Raw genomic sequence first — 16,082 nt, 5'->3', positions numbered from 1 at the left:
TTCTCAACATCCCTCTGGTATCAGTTTGTCTGGACTCTCTCATTTAGAAGCTTGCATTTGTGTGTGTGTGCGCGCGCGCGCACACACACACACACACACACACACACACACACTGTATCAGTTGCTTAGTTCCCTAGCAATCTGGCCTCTCATTCAAAGGGGTGCTGTGCTCTCCTTAAATTTCATTTTACACAAATATTTTAGCTTCAATTCGTTTGTCACAAGTAGCAGCACAGGGACTACCCTCATCTTTTCTGTTGATCTTTGAAACATTCATTTCCAGGAAAATACACATAGGAGTGGCGTCAGAAGACAGAAACTCCTTGCTTCGCATTTTGATTCTCTCATCCAAAAGAAAAGGAGTTAGATGTTGAGTTATAAGATCAGTGGAGGGGCGCCTGGGTGGCTCAGTCGGTTAGGCGTCCGACTTCGGCTCAGGTCATGATCTCACGGTCCGTGAGTTTGAGCCCTGCGTCGGGCTCTGTGCTGACAGCTCAGAGCCTGGAGCCTGTTTCGGATTCTGTGTCTCCCTCTCTCTGACCCTCCCCCGTTCATGCTCTGTCGCTCTCTGTCTCAAAAATAAATAAATGTTAAAAAAAAAGATTAAAAAAAAAAGATCAGTGGAACCACACTTTAAGGTATATTGTCTAAAACTATAGTCAACAAAGACATGAACTTGGCCATGACTGACGAAAAGCAAAATGAATGGATTAAACTCCAGGGCATAGTGAGTAAGTACATCATCTCCAGCTCAAGAATAGGATATGTTCTTACGATTACTCTGCCAGCATTACCACTTAGGGATTCAAATTGACCATGGGGGAAGCAACACATATTTTATGATGCCTTAGTGTCATTATTAATTGGATGATATAATTTGGTTAAGACGTTCCAACAACATGGTCTGGTAATGCCTACTGAAGTCATTAAGGAGTATCGCTCTCCATCACTGCTTCCATTAGGACAATTTACTAGAGAGACCGGGGCTCTCTCAGCCACTGTTTTCTTCCAAAACTATTCACTTCATTCTAATTGGTCTATCAACAACAGTAGCCTTGTGCATGGATGACACTTGGTGAGAGAGGCAAGCCCATTCTTAATAAGAAATTAAATGGTCTAAATAATTGAAATAAAGATAAGTCAGGGGCTGTACAACAAAGGCAGGGCAGAAAATAAATTGTTAGGGGAAGTCTGATGAGAAGATCAAGTGAATATTTTAAAGTTATTTTTGTTCACTTGAAATATGACTATACTTGATTATTTTAGATTATTTTATAATTTCATGTAAGTGTATTGTCAAACATGTTAGTCTTTGCACCCAAATGTGACTTCCTTACATCTAGTTCATACTACATGAGTTAGAAGCTATTTGGGTTTTTCTTCCGTTGATGGTGACAGTTTTTCCTTATTTGTGCAACCTTCCAGCAGGCAACCATGACTACATTTGGGGACTTTGGGATGTATAGAATCATTCTTGGCCCAAGGTGTAATGTATAACACTGACATGAGAAGCGGCAGCCAGTATTATGGTTATGGACATGGCCTTGGGAGACAGTTAGGGTTCAACACTGGCCACGTTTTACCACTTGCTAGCTTTTATCACCTTTAAACGTTACTTAAATTCTCTATAGCCCAGTTGTATTATTGGCAAACAGAAGCTGTGTTAGAGAAGAGTTCCTGGCACACAGAGGTGCTTTAGAATTTCCTGCTAGGTAAATTCTGTTCTATCCAAATGAGAAAACAACATACAAAATGTGTATATCTCCACATTTTTGAAGTGATGATTTTTGCGTATTTTAACCTATGTAAGTAGCCCTTTCTTACCTTTTTGAACATTCATAAGAAAGCTGTATTGTATTAGCAGATCAAAATGGACTTATGATATGTATTTTTGAGGTGCATTTAACATGCTGGTACAGTAACAGTGCATTTAATTATATGTCCACAGATTGCTAAGGAAATATAGTGATGCTAAATCATGCAAAGTTTCTCCATTTAAAAATTGTCTGAGGAATGCTTACAACTAAAATAAAAAGTCTCTTCTAATAATGTCATATGCAATAAATCATGTATCCCTTCTAAGAGTTCTTTGCAGGATTTTGCTGTTATTCCAGAATCTTCCTAAAAGGCATTTTCTGATGGGTACCCTGTTTTGCCTTATTATCCACTTTGGCCTTAGGTTTTACAATTGAAATACAAAGGAGAAAAGAAGTCGTAAGTCTTTGTGTCAATGAGGAACACAAAATTATTCAAAAACACTTTACAAAAAGCAGTTAAAGATTTCAGATCTATGTTGTTTCTGAAAGCTAATTTGTTTTATTTACTAATTATTCATGAGGTAGCTCAGAGGAAATTCTCATTCATGATTCTTACTAAGATACTCAACAAGGTCAAAGGATTAAAGCTGCATGTCAACATCACTGTCTAAAACTGCATTTTCAGCGAGATTGTTCATAAGTCTTTGTTTACAGCCTGCTTTGTCTCTTTAAGTCCTATTCCTGCCACAAGGTAATTATGAACACCTAAAATCAGTAAAAAGGCAAACTGTGGATTAAATCATGGAGACAAAATATTAATCATTTAATTACTTACACCCCGAAACACTATATCCTAGGAAACTTCACATCTGTTTTCTTCTTTTTTCCCCCCCAGCTTTCATGAGATATTTTGATATACAACATGTGTACATTTAAGGTGTACAATGTGAGATTTGATAAACATACAGACTGTGAAATGATTGCCAGACTAAGGTCAGTTAACACCTCCATACCGCTACATCACTTCCTTTTGTGTGTGTGATAATAACATTAAGCTTTACACTCTTAACAGCTTTCAGCATATAATCCTGTATTATTAACTGCACTCACCATGTTGTACATTAGAGCCTCAGAAATTAGTCACCTTTGGGCTGAAAGATGGCATCCTTTGAGCAATGTCTCATTTTCCAAACACTCCAGCTCCCACCAACTACATTCTACTCTGTTCCTAGGAGTTTTGTTTGTTTTTGAGAGAGAGTGAGAGACAGTAAAGAGTAGTGCAGGTGCACTGAGTGGGAGAGGGGCAGAAGGAGAGACACAGAATCTTCATCAGGTTCCACACTCAGCATGGAGCCCAATGCAAGGCTTTATTTCAGACAGTGAGGTCATGACCTGAGCTGAAATCAAGAGACAGACACTTAACTGACTCTTGATTGGTGTCATATTTAAAAAATCATTGCCAAGACCAAGGTCAAGAACTTTTCCTTATGTTCTCTTCTAAATAGTTTTACAGTTTCAGGTCTTACATTAAAGTCTTTCATTCATTTTAAGCTAATTTCTATGGGTTGTATAATATAGGGATCCAGCTGTATTCTTTCACAGGTGATTATTGTTTTCCAAACACCATTTATTGAAAAAACTATTCTTTTCCCATTAGTATTCTTGGCTCTGTTGTCAAATATAAATTATGTTGGTCTACTTCTGGGCTCTCAAACTGAACCGTTGGACCATATGTCTGTTTTTTTATGCCACTACCATATGGTTGTTATTATTGTAGCTTTGTAATAAAGATTGAAATCAGGTTAGATAGTGGCTCCAGCTTTGTTCTTTCTCAGAATCGCTGTGTCTATTCAGGGTCTTTTGGGTTTCCAAACAAATTTTAGGATGTCTTTTTTCTATTTCTGAGAAAAGGGCTATTGGAATTTTTTATAGGGATTGCACTGAATATTTAATGGCTCTGGGTAGTATGGACATTTTAATAATGTTGATTCTTCTAATCTATGAATATGGGATATCTTTCCATTTATTTGTAGATTTTTCAATTTCTTTTGTCAATATATTATAGTTTTCAGTGTACAGGTCTTTTACCTCCTTGCTTAAATTTATTCCTGAGAGTTTTATTATTTTTGATGGTATTATAAATGAGATAGTTTTGTTTTGTTTTGTTTTGTTTTCTTTTTTTCTTTTCTAAGTAGGCTTCATGCCCAGTGCAGAGCCCAACCCAGGGCTTGAACCATGACCCTGAGATCAAGACCTGAGTTGACATCAAGAGTTGTATGCTTAATAGACTGAGCCACCCAGATGCCTCTCTTTATTTATTTTTAATATAGTCCATTGACAGTGTATAGAAACACAACTGATTTTGTTATGTTGATGTTGTATCCTACAGTGTACTAAATTTGTTTATTCGAAAAGTTTCTTGGTGGAGTCTTTAGGCTTTTCTTGTATAAGATCTTATCACCTGAAAAAATTTTTTTTTCTTCTACCTTTTTGATTTGAACATCTTTTATTTATTGTTCTTGCCTAATTGCTCTGAGATGGATTTCCAGTACTATGTTGAATAAAAATGGTGAGAGAGGGCACCTTGTCTTGATTCTGATCTTTGAGTAAATGCTTTCAGCTTTTCACTAGTGACCATGATGTCAGCTGTGGGCTTGTTGTATATGGCTTTTATTGTATTGAAATATATTCCTTGTATACCCAATTTGTTGAGATTTTTATCATGAATAAATACTGAATTTTATTAATTGTTTTCTCAGCATCTACTGAGATAACCATTTGATGTTTTTAATATTTATTTGTTATTTATTTTTGAGAGGGTTGGGAGAGAGAGAGAGAGGGTGTATGCATGTGCAGGTGTGTGGGGGAGGGGCATGGAGAGAGGGAGAGAGAATCCCAAGCAAGCTGCACACTGTCAGCACAGAGCCCAGTGTTGGGGCTCAATCCCATGACTGTGAGATCATCACCTGAGGCAAAATCAAGAGTCAGACACTTAACCTACTGAGCCACCCAGGTGCCCCGATATGTTCTAAGTTTTTATTTCTTCATGATTTGATCTTAATAGGCTGTATGTCTCTAGGAATTTATCCATTTCTCCTAGTTTATCCAATTTGTAGGTTTGTGTACAACTGTTCACAGTAATCCATGATCCTTTGTATTTCTGCAGTGTTAGTTGTATGTGAACTCATTCATTTATGATTTTATTTACTTAAATCTTCTATTTTCTTAGTCTAGCAAACTGTTTGACAGTTTTGATTAACTTTTCAAAGAAACAGCCCTTAGTTTCATTGACCCTTTCTGTATTCGATGTCCATTATTTCTGCTCCGATCTTTGTTATTTCCTTCCTTGTGCTAGCTTCGTGCTTAGTTTGTTCTTTTCTAGTCCCTTAAAGTGCATAGTTAGGTTTTTTATTTGTGATCTTTTTTTTCTTAATGTAAGCAGTTTTTTGTTCTTTGTTTATGGCTTTTGCTACAGTCTTCCCATTAGCACTACTTTTGCTGCATTTGATAAATTTTGGTATATTGTGTACCTGTTTTCACTTATTTTTATTTAAAAAAAATTTTTTAATGTTTATTTATATTTGAGACAGAGGGAGACAGAGCACAAGTCAGGGAGGGGCAGAGGGAGAGGGAGACACAGAATCCAAAGCAGGCTCCAGGCTCTGAGCTGTCAGCACAGAACCCGATGCGAGGCTCGAACCCACGAACCGTGAGATCATGACCTGAGCCGAAGTCGGACGCTCAACCGACTGAGCCACCCAGGCACCCCACTTATTTTTAGATTAAAATTTTTTCTTTTGATTTCTTTTTTGACCTATTGTTGTTCAGGCGTGTGTTTAATTTTCCCACATTTGTGAGCTTTTTGGTTTTCCTTTTGTTATCGATTTCTAGTTTTATACCACCATGGTCAGAAAAAAAAATACTTGGTATGATTTAAATTGTACATTTGCTAAAGTCTGTTCTGTGACCTCACAAATGGCCAATCTTGGAGAATGTTCATTGCACAATTAAGAAGAATGTGTGTTCTATTGCTGTTGGATGGAATGTGCTCTTTTTGTCTGTTAACTCCATTTAATGTAAGGTATAATTCAAGTCCAGAGTTTCTTTATGGATGTTCTGTCTGGATTATCTGTCCGTTGTTGAAAGTGGAATATTGAAGTCCGCTCTGTTATTGTACTGTTGTCTACAGTCTCCTTCAGATCTTTTTATATTTGGTTAACATATTCAGATCCTCTGATACTGGGTGCATATATAATTGTTGTAACTTCTTGTTGAATTTACCCCTTTCTTCATCGTATATTGACCCTTTTTGTCCCTATTACAGTTTTTGACTTAAAGTGTATTTTGTTTGATGTAAGTATAGCTACTCACGCTCTCTTTTGGTCTCCATTTGCATGGAATATCCTTTTCCATCCCTTTTCTTTGAGTTTATATATGTCCTTGAAACTAAACTGGGTCTTTCGCAAACAGCATTTAGATGGATCTTGTTTTTCAAACCACTCAGTCATTGTCTTTTGATTGGAGAATTGAATCCATTTTCCTTTAAAGTAATTATTGATACATTTGGACTTAATAGTTGCATCTGATTGTTTTCTCGCTCCCTTGTTCCTTTTGTCCTCTTTTGCTTTCTTTCTAGTAATTCTTCCATTTGATATGCTTTGATTCTCTTCTCTCTTGTATATCTAGTGAAAGTTTTTACTTTTTAGTTACCATGAGTCTTACATAAAACATCTCATAGTTATATCAGTCTATTTAATGTGATAACAGCTTATCTGGAATTGCATGCAGTAATTCTACACTTTTACTATGACCCCCCCATAATTTGCATTTCATGGCATCACAACTTACCCCTTTTATATTGTGTATCCATAACGGATTATTGTAGCTATAGTTATTTTTTTTTTCTTAACGTTTTATTTATTTTTGAGACAGGGAGAGACAGAGCATGAACAGGGGAGGGTCAGAGAGAGGGAGACACAGAATCTGAAACAGGCTCCAGGCTCTGAGCTGTCAGCACAGAGCCCGACGTGGGGCTTGAACTCACGGACTGCGAGATCGTGACCCGAGTGGAAGTAGGCCGCCCAACCGACTGAGCCACCCAGGCGCCCCAGCTATAGTTATTTTTAATGCTTTTGTCCTTTGACCTTTATACTAGTTAAGTAATTAGCCCACCACCACATTAGAGTATCAGAATATCCTTGATTATTCATGATCCTTATGGCCTTGCATTAGTGTCTGTGCATATGAGGAAGTAGATACCTCTTGTAGTCTTTACAGACTGGCTTTGGCGGGCAAAGCCCGTCCAGAGCTTCTGGTGGAATCTGTGGGCAGGCTTGCCGCTGGGAGTCCTTGGGTGGGCAGATGGGTGCCTGTGTCAGGAGGTGGGCAGGCCTGCTTCTTTGGTACAAGGGGACCAGCCTGATGCCTGGGTCTGTGAACACGAGCTGGAATCTGGGTTCACAAGTACGAGTTACTACTGGTGGGGGCATAGCATCTGAGTCCCCAGGGTCCAGTCCAGTACTGGGATAAGCCAGGAATCTGGATTCATGAGGGCTGGCCTGAGGGCTGGGGCAATGGGGCCCGGCTGGTGCCAAGATGAGTCTGGAGCATAGTCTGTGAGGGATGGCCAGCCAGTTGGTTCTGTGGGGGCCTGTGGGGTGCTAAGGCACCCTGGCAGCCTGGTCTGCAGGAGCTGGGTCTGGATTCTAGGTCCATGGAGGCTGGCCTGGCATTGGGGTGCGTTGAAAGTCCGGGTCTGTAAAAGTCAGCCTGGTCTTGGCGCGTGCCTACCTTGTGCCTAGATGTGCAGGGGCTGATGGAGAGTGTGGTGCCGCAGGAAATGGGAAACACCGGGGTAAGCCAGGAAACCCGATTTGTGGAGGCTGCTGGAGGCCCGCCAGGTGTCAGGAGGGCCAGCGGGCACCAGTGTGGTCTGGGAGCCTGATGTATATTTTCCAGGTGTAGAAATACTTCAACAGAAAGCTGATCCACCAGATTTGCAAGATCCATTGTGTTGGAATAAGTTTGCTACTTACGTCAATAATATGAGCTGATAGTTCTGGACCCCCAGAAGAATGTGACAATATTGAACTTTCTGTTTCATCACCTAGGATGTGACTGCCTGGATGCATGAAGTGTGAGAGTTGTTAGAGGAGGCAGGAGAAAGTGTGTGTCTTCACCGTCTGCTGTAGACTGTTTATATACTTGAATATATAAATTACAGGAAATTCAGAAATGCTTTTCCTTTGCTTTATTTTCCCATTTCTAAGTGCCAGGGAGAAAGTTGGATCTGAGGAGCCATTATCAAAGAGCAAGTCTTGAGAGTGGGATGGGTGAGGGGCTGAAGCTGAGAGTAACAGAAGAACCTAAAAAAATAACAAAAAATCCCCCCCCTGCCCCCCGCCAAACACCCAAGCCCTTCTTCTCTGTGTGTCTCATCTTACGATCAGGGTGCTGCCCCAGGTACAATTCCACCTGGCAGCGTGATGTGCTTAAGGCCATACAGCCAGAAGTCCTTCCAGAAGAAAGCTGAAAACCACAAGCTCCAAATGAATCTATGGTCTCTCCATTGTTTCACAATGAATATCAAGTGTCAGAGGGATAATGTCTCCTGTGTCAATGACTCTTAACATGATATTCTTTCACTTAACAAATAATCCCTTTCCAAATCATAAACCTTGCAGATTGACATCAAAAATGAGTCAGGGCAGTAATACAATCTGACATTTCTTGGGCAGAGAGAAAACTTCTGTTGGTAAATTTGGCAGAAGGCACTGAGGCCGTAGGTTAAAACATGCAAATGTTTGTTTCCAATGAATTCTTTCAAGAAAAGTCAGCTAGGACAATAATTTTAAATGTGGTCAAAAGAGTAAAATCATATTATTGATAAACTAATTTTTTTGGCTTGCAAGTTTTCTTTTAAGTTCTCAAAAACTGAAAATAACAAAATATTGATGATAACTATTTTACCACCTTTGGCACTTAGAGATGACATTTTTGACAGCTTGCTATCCACATGTACAACATACGACTAACGAAGCTTTGTGTCCCATAGAGCTTACCACTCACAAGTTCATTTTTAGACACTCCTTTGTACAGAGGCCTGGAGTTTAGAAGGTCTGCTGCGATTAAAAAAAAATTTTTTTTACGTTTATTTATTTCTGAGAGACAGAGAGAGAGAGACAGAGCACAAGTAGGGGAGGGGCAGAGAGAGAGGGAGACACGGAATCCGAAGCAGGCTCCAGGCTCGGAGCCATCAGCACAGAGCCTGACACGGGGCTCGAACTCATGAACAGTGAAATCATGACCTGAGCTGAAGTTAGACACTCAACCGACTGAGCCACCCAGGCACCCCACAGATCTGCTGCGATTTAAGGGACCTTCTCAAGGGCAGGACTCCATATTTTATTTCTCTGTGTTTGCTCATATCACACATTTTGCCAAGAGTGAGTCCAGAGAAGACGTTATAGTTATAACTGTTTGCCTGATTGCTTTCTAAGCTACATGGTTTCGTATTTTGCAATCAGCCCTCCTTTCCTAGCATGTCTAATTGTACACACACTGCAATTTTCTTTCTTTTTAAATTTTTTTTAAAGTTTATTCATTTTTGAGAGAGAGAAATAGAGCACAAGTATGGGTGGGGCAGAGAGAGAGGGAGACACAGAATAGGAAGCAGGCTCCAGGCTCTGAGCTGTCAGCACAGAGCCCAACACAGGGTTCAAACTCGTGAACCATGAGATCGTGACCTAAGCCAAAGATGGACACTTAACTGACTGAGCCACCCAGTCACCCCAAAGATTTTATTTTTAAGTAATCTCTACACCCAACATGGGGCTCCCACCCACAAGCCCAACATCAAGAGTTGCATGCTCTACTGACTGAGCCACCCAGGTGCCCCGACACACCACAATTTTCTATAAGTGTGCAAAACTACAAACAACTACAAATAATAATACAAGTCAGAATTTCTATTACATTAAGGGGACTTTGTTATTTCTCTCTTCAAATTAGTTCACTTGAATATGGCAATGGACTTGCTAATCCGTTGTCAGATTTTCCCCCATTCACTTTGGTCCATTAAGAGGTCTTTTATTTTTTTATTGTTTTTGTTTCAATGACCACAGTCTGAGTCAAGAACCAGAAAATAAGATTATTATCTCCCCAAGATCTCAAATATCTATACACTAAAGGTCATGAACTTTACACGTAGAGAAAGCTCTGGACTTTCACACAGAATCAAACCTACTTTTCCATACTCTTTTTTTTTAATGTTTATTTATTTATTTTCAGAGACAGAGGGGAAGGGGGAGCAGGAGAAGTGCAGAGAAAGAGGGAGAGAGAGAATCCCATGCAGGCTCTGCACCATCATCTCAGAGCCCAACCTGGGGCTCGAACCCATGAACAGTGAGACCATGACCTGAGCAGCAATCAAGAATCAGATGCTTAACTGACTGAGTCACCCAGACGCCCTCCATACTCTTATAATAAGATGTATTTTCTTCTTTCTTAATCCAAAATGGATTAAAAATACAAATAAATGTAGAGAATGTACGAGAAAACAGAAGTGCATAGAGGAAGTCATAATTTCAATGGGAGAGCAAGGGCAGAGAGAGTAAAAATAATTAAGAGTATATACAAGAACTCTCAAGGCATAATTGTCTGAAGCAAATAATGTTCTTCTTATGTTCTGCACTGAAATAGCTCAAGTACAGCTTCCTGGCACATTCTCCTAATTAATACTTGTGTTAATGACATTAAATCATCTTCATAATATTTAATTTATGCCAACTCTATCAATAATAGAAAAGTATACAATATATTTTAGAAAGATTTACATCCACGGGGCTTATAATAAAAACAAGTCCTAATTAAAATAAAGTGATAGTTTTGTTCAGTCAAATTGTTAAAAAAAATATTAAAAGCATAAGAGTGAGCGTTGGCTAGAAAGTAAGGAAATACAGATAAGTAGATGATTTAGGGGGAGCTACAGACTTCCAAAAAAAAAAAAAAAGGAAAGAAAAAAATGGCAAGATTTTTAAGAAAAGTGTCCTTTGACAGGGGATGTTACTCTGGGGAATATAATAACCCAGAGACAATCAGACAAGTAGAAACCACTGCTAAAAGCACCCATGATAGTAAAACATTAAACAATTGTGTTAAGTGGTTAGGATTCGGGTTGACTCTCCAGGTGTGGCCGATACCACAGACACGTCCCCCATTCCAACCCCCTGTCCAGCTCGGATGTTTCTATCACGGAGGCTGTGAAGCTTGAAGCTGCACTTGTCACATTTGTTTGCAGGTAGGCGTTGCCTCGTAACCTGCCAAAGAGGATGCAGTCATGACGATGGCACGTGGATAAAAGAGAGGGTCTAATGAGCCAGGAGCTCAGATCAACACGATGTGGGAGGCGTGTGCTTCTTCTAGGGAGCTGAGAAATCTGGAAACCCGTGTGCAGCCCAGGTCTCCCAGGTACTGGGGAGTGCAGATTCCACTATTAGTTCCGGGTGCACTTGAGTGTTTCTCTGGCTTCCCTGACCTTGTCTCTGGAGCAACCAAGCCTGGTTTTCTGATCCTTCCACGTCCTGATCCTGACACATGTTCATCCTCTCCAGATGAATCAGGCTATTTGGATTCTGTTGTTGGCACTATAAAATCTGACAACTTGAAATCAGCCATTAAAAAGTATATTCATGTTATTGAAGAAATTCTGACCTTATTTTAAGTGGATTTATGTAAAATCTTTCAATAAAATTCTAGTAAATAATCATTATTATCGTTTTCATTGTTACTGGTGTTTTCCAATTGCTTTAAAAAATCCTAAATTGGGGGCGCCTGGGTGGCTCAGTCGGTTAAGCGGCCGACTTCGGCTCGGGTCATGATCTCGCGGTCCATGAGTTCGAGCCCCGCGTCGGGCTCTGTGCTGACAGCTCAGAGCCTGGAGCCTGCTTCAGATTCTGTGTCTCCCTCTCTCTGACCCTCCCCCATTCATGCTCTGTCTCTCTCTGTCTCAAAAATAAATAAACGTTAAAAAAAATATCCTAAATTGTTCATGCATTGAATTCATTAGAAAACCTGAGCTAAATGCCATTTGGAATATAAAAGAAAGACAGTCACTTATCTAGAAAAGTGCATATAGAGACTATCACAAAGATTCCAAGTAAAATAAATAACCCTATAAACCATATAAAATGTAGAATGCTGCAGTGCAGTGAAATCTGTTTCATTAGAACGCATTTAGGTTTAAAATCTGCTAAGGTCATACGAAATGCCTTCCTGTCACCTTGCCAGATTGAAGACTTCCAGAAGCTGCCATCTTATGTGTCTGTGGGTAACAGATACTCCTTGATCCCTCCCCATCAATTCAAACTGCAATTTGGCACAGGGCACCAATGGCAGCCTGCCACAGAAAATCTCGAAGGGTCAATGACTTCTAGTTAGCTTGGGCAGCTGAGCTCACGTCCACGGCTCCACGATGCTGCCGTGATGTTGTGGGAAAGCTTTGGGCAGGGGGATCACGTTCAGATCAAAAGCAAGTTCTACACCAGGGAAGAGCCATCAGGCACTCAGTATTTGTTGGCGCTCAGCTGTGTTCAAAACACCTCGGCTCTCCTTCCTCCACTGCTACCCAATTTTTCTTCCACTTAGTGTACAGTAGGAATAAAGCAAGGTAATAATATTTTCAAAAAAAAAAACTCCAAAAAACAAAATAGTCGAGCAGGCAGCTTAACATGACATTTAACACCACTTTATGTTTCGCAAGCAAAATGTTTTATTTACACAGCAAGCCGTCTTGCCATCCATCTTCTGTCACCGTTCTTTGTTTACTATTACTTTGTTTTTCCTTTTTAAAAATGTCAAGCATTTCAGATACACAAAAAAGGGCACCTAATATATTTGCAGAGTTTAAGAATCAATAGTATTATAATAAAATGAATATTTAAGCCCTGACCACCCCCAAGAAGACATAAAAGATTAGTAGCACATCATAAATCTTCTGTGTGCCCTGTGGTAGGATTGTGCAGGTCTTTGTGCTTCGTGTAATAGAATCACATTGCATATATGCTGCGACTTGTCTCTTTCTCGGCAATGTTATCTGTTGAGATTAATCAAGACTGACACATGTACCTTTATGGGCTCAATGCTCTAGACTAGTCTATCATATAACCAGACTACACCCAGGTTCCCATTCTCCTATTGGTGGTATTGTTGTGACGAGATTCTGTGTGTGTGTGTGTGTGTGTGTGCGCGCGCGCGCGTGTGCACGTGTGTGTGATGAACAAAGTGTGTTAGGAACAAAGTACACTATGGCATATTTCCCTTGGTCAGTAATTAGAGGAATATTTTTAGGCACATTTTTAAGAACAGAAGTGCTGAGTCATAAGTATGGTACATACTTAAATTTACTAAGTAATTTCAAATTCATAACATAAAAACAGAGGGAGGCAAACAAACCATAAGTGACTCTTCAATACAGAAAACAAACTGAAGGTTGCAGGAGGGGAGGTGGGTGGGGGATGGGCATTAAGGAGGGCACCTGTTGTGATGAGCACTGGGTGTTGTATGTAAGTGATGAATCACTAAATTCTACCCCTGAGACCAATACTATGTGTTATGTTAAAGAACTTAAATTTAAAGAAATAAATTTTTAAAAATTGAAAGAAAGAAAGAAAGAAAGAAAGAAAGAAAGAAAGAAAGAGGAAAGGAAATATATTTTACCAGTTTATGAAATATATTACCATATTCTTTTGGGTCTCTCAACAAGATTCTTAATTTTTTTTTTCAGGTCATGATCTCATGGTTCCTGGGTTCGAGCCCTATGTCATACTCTACACTGTTAGCGCAGAGTCTGCTTAGGATTCTCTCTCGCCCCCTCCTTCTCTCTCTCTGCCTTTCCCCCACTTGTGCTTTCTATCTGTCTCTCAAAATAAATAAACTTTAAAAAGATTCTTATTTTTAATGTAACATCATCATACATTTTTTTATTTATGTGGCTGACTTAAGAAAACCTTGGTCATAAGGACATCAGGATATTTTTCTGAAATTTCTTCGGTGTTGTATTTGTGTCTTTCACATCTAAGACATTAATATTTTTGCAACTGTTTGTTGTAATTATTTAATAAATGCTGAAGAACATTTTTCAATTTCTATGTGAAAAATTGATTATCTTAGAAAAACTTATGAAAGATTTAATCAACATCCCAATTAATCTGCAAATGCCACCCTGTTTATATTTCTATTTATCCATGGTACATGTGTGGATAAGTTTTTACACCTCTCATTTGGTTTCTCTGATTTCTTTGGTCTCTCCCTGCACTAATAACACATTGATTTATTACAGCTTTAAAAATGAGCATCCATGACTGGTAGAAAAAATACGCCCATCTAATTCTTATTCCTTAGGAATTTCTTGATGAACCTTGATTTCCCCCCGCCCCCACCCATCTAATCAATTCAAGAATCAGGTTGTCAAGTTCCAGAGAAAATAGCTCAAGAATTTAGATTGGAATTGCAATTTATTCGTAGATCACCTTCTACACTGATGCTAATTTTCTCCAGACATTGTTATCCCAATTGTAAATGACACTATGAGACACCAAGGGCCTGTCTGATGTGTATGCTTAATGCTGTCTTGTAGATGAACCCCTTTAATGACATTGTCAGCTCTCTATTGTTGCTAAAACTCAACTGGCATTAATATATTAAAGGAACTAAAATACAATAATTAAGAACACAGCCTCTAGTACTACTTTGCTTGGGTTTGAATCGTAGCTGATGGCTCAGTCTTGTCAGGGTTTGGGGAAAGTTACTCATACTTTCTGGGTTTCAGCTTCCTTACTGTACAAAGGAGACAATAAGAACATTTACCTCATAGAATTGCAGCAAAGATTAAGTGATGTCATTGTAAAGCAGGAGGGACAATATCTGGCACAGAAGTGCCAGGTAAGTATTAACTATTCATATCTATCACATAGAATAGTGAGAACTGAGACCAGCTGATCAGTTATGTCAACATTTCTCAGTAAGAGTGCGTGACAATGACTTAGATGTTGTCAAGACGTCTTTAGCCACCTATTTATTTGTAAATCAATATATAACTTCACTGTCATTTATTTTGCCATTAAGTTCCTACAGATCAATTTATTGTAGGTAATAGTCTGCTCATTTGACCAAACAATAGTTTATTGGTTCAAAATATTGACTTCACAATGCCCATCAATCCCAAAATATCATAGGAACTTCTCCCAATCTCAATTAGTTCCTTGCCTTGAACGATCTGTGTAGAGTAATTTCAATCCAGACTCCAAAGTTTTAAAAATATCTCACTCTTCCTTACCCTTCTGAGACACTGGTAAAATTCTTTCAAGATGATGTTCTCTCTGATTACTATACATTTTAATAAATGTGAATAGGTATTCATCGCCTAATAAATGAATGCCTATCTAATAAATGGATAGGTATTTATTGCCAACAGATTATCTGGTGATATTTTGAGATCGACACCCTGGAAGCATCACTATGATCCACTTCAGATCACCTCTCTACTATGGCCCAACACCCTTGACTTGGAAACACCATGCTCTACCGGGGGATTCTTGGGGAAGTATCTTCAATTGATTGTGGACTATAATATTGATACTGAATCTGAACTTTCATTTGTTTTCATCAATTCAGCAAATGCTAATTTTATTTGGTCTACTATGACATAAGATCTATTTAGGGTCTCTTGTATAATCTGGTCAGGTTTGAAAATTTTAATGCTTGATAGAGATCCGCCTTATTATCAATATTACTCATTGCCTCCTTCTATCCTCATCGTTTATATGCATCTATTAAGAGGAAGTTTCTAGGAAAAAGGCCAGAAATTTATACTGATAAACTGGTTCTCAGATCCAGATCCACAGCAGACAAGTTCAGAAATTTCTTTCCCAGGCTGGTATCCTTAGGACAAAATTTGCATGGGGTCACTTTTCAAAACCTTATGTGAACGTTCCTGAGTCTTATCTTGTTTAGTCTGTGACAATTTGGTTGTATATGAAATTTACTGTGAAAAGTTTCTGTTCATTAAGAATCTCAGGTTATTAGATTATGGATTTTTTAAATTATTATTATTCAAGTTAGATAACATACAGCGTAGTCTTAGCTTCAGAGGTAGAACCCAGTGATTCATCACTTACATATGACATCTAGTGCTCATCCCTAAAAGTGCCCTCCTTAATGACCATCACCCATTTAACCCACACCCCCCATCCCCCCTTCCAGTAGCACTGTCAACAGTAGCCAAATTATGGATAGAGCCCAAATGTCTATTGACTGATGAATACATAA

At 39.0% G+C, this 16,082-nt stretch overlaps 1 protein-coding gene across 17 annotated transcripts in view; it reads right to left on the bottom strand.

Moving 5' to 3' along the window:
* PCDH15 (protocadherin related 15) overlaps window positions 1-16,082 on the bottom strand; it is a 789,181-nt gene that overhangs the window by 676,224 nt on the left and 96,875 nt on the right. The window lies entirely within an intron of this gene.

The sequence above is a fragment of the Lynx rufus genome, unplaced genomic scaffold, assembly GCF_022079265.1.
Source record: "Lynx rufus isolate CCGP_SWC_20201006 ecotype Redwood Valley unplaced genomic scaffold, mLynRuf1.p SCAF_25, whole genome shotgun sequence".
Lineage (NCBI taxonomy): Eukaryota > Metazoa > Chordata > Mammalia > Carnivora > Felidae > Lynx > Lynx rufus.
Note: the sequence above shows the minus strand (reverse complement) of the source record. Positions and strands in the feature narration are given on the sequence as shown.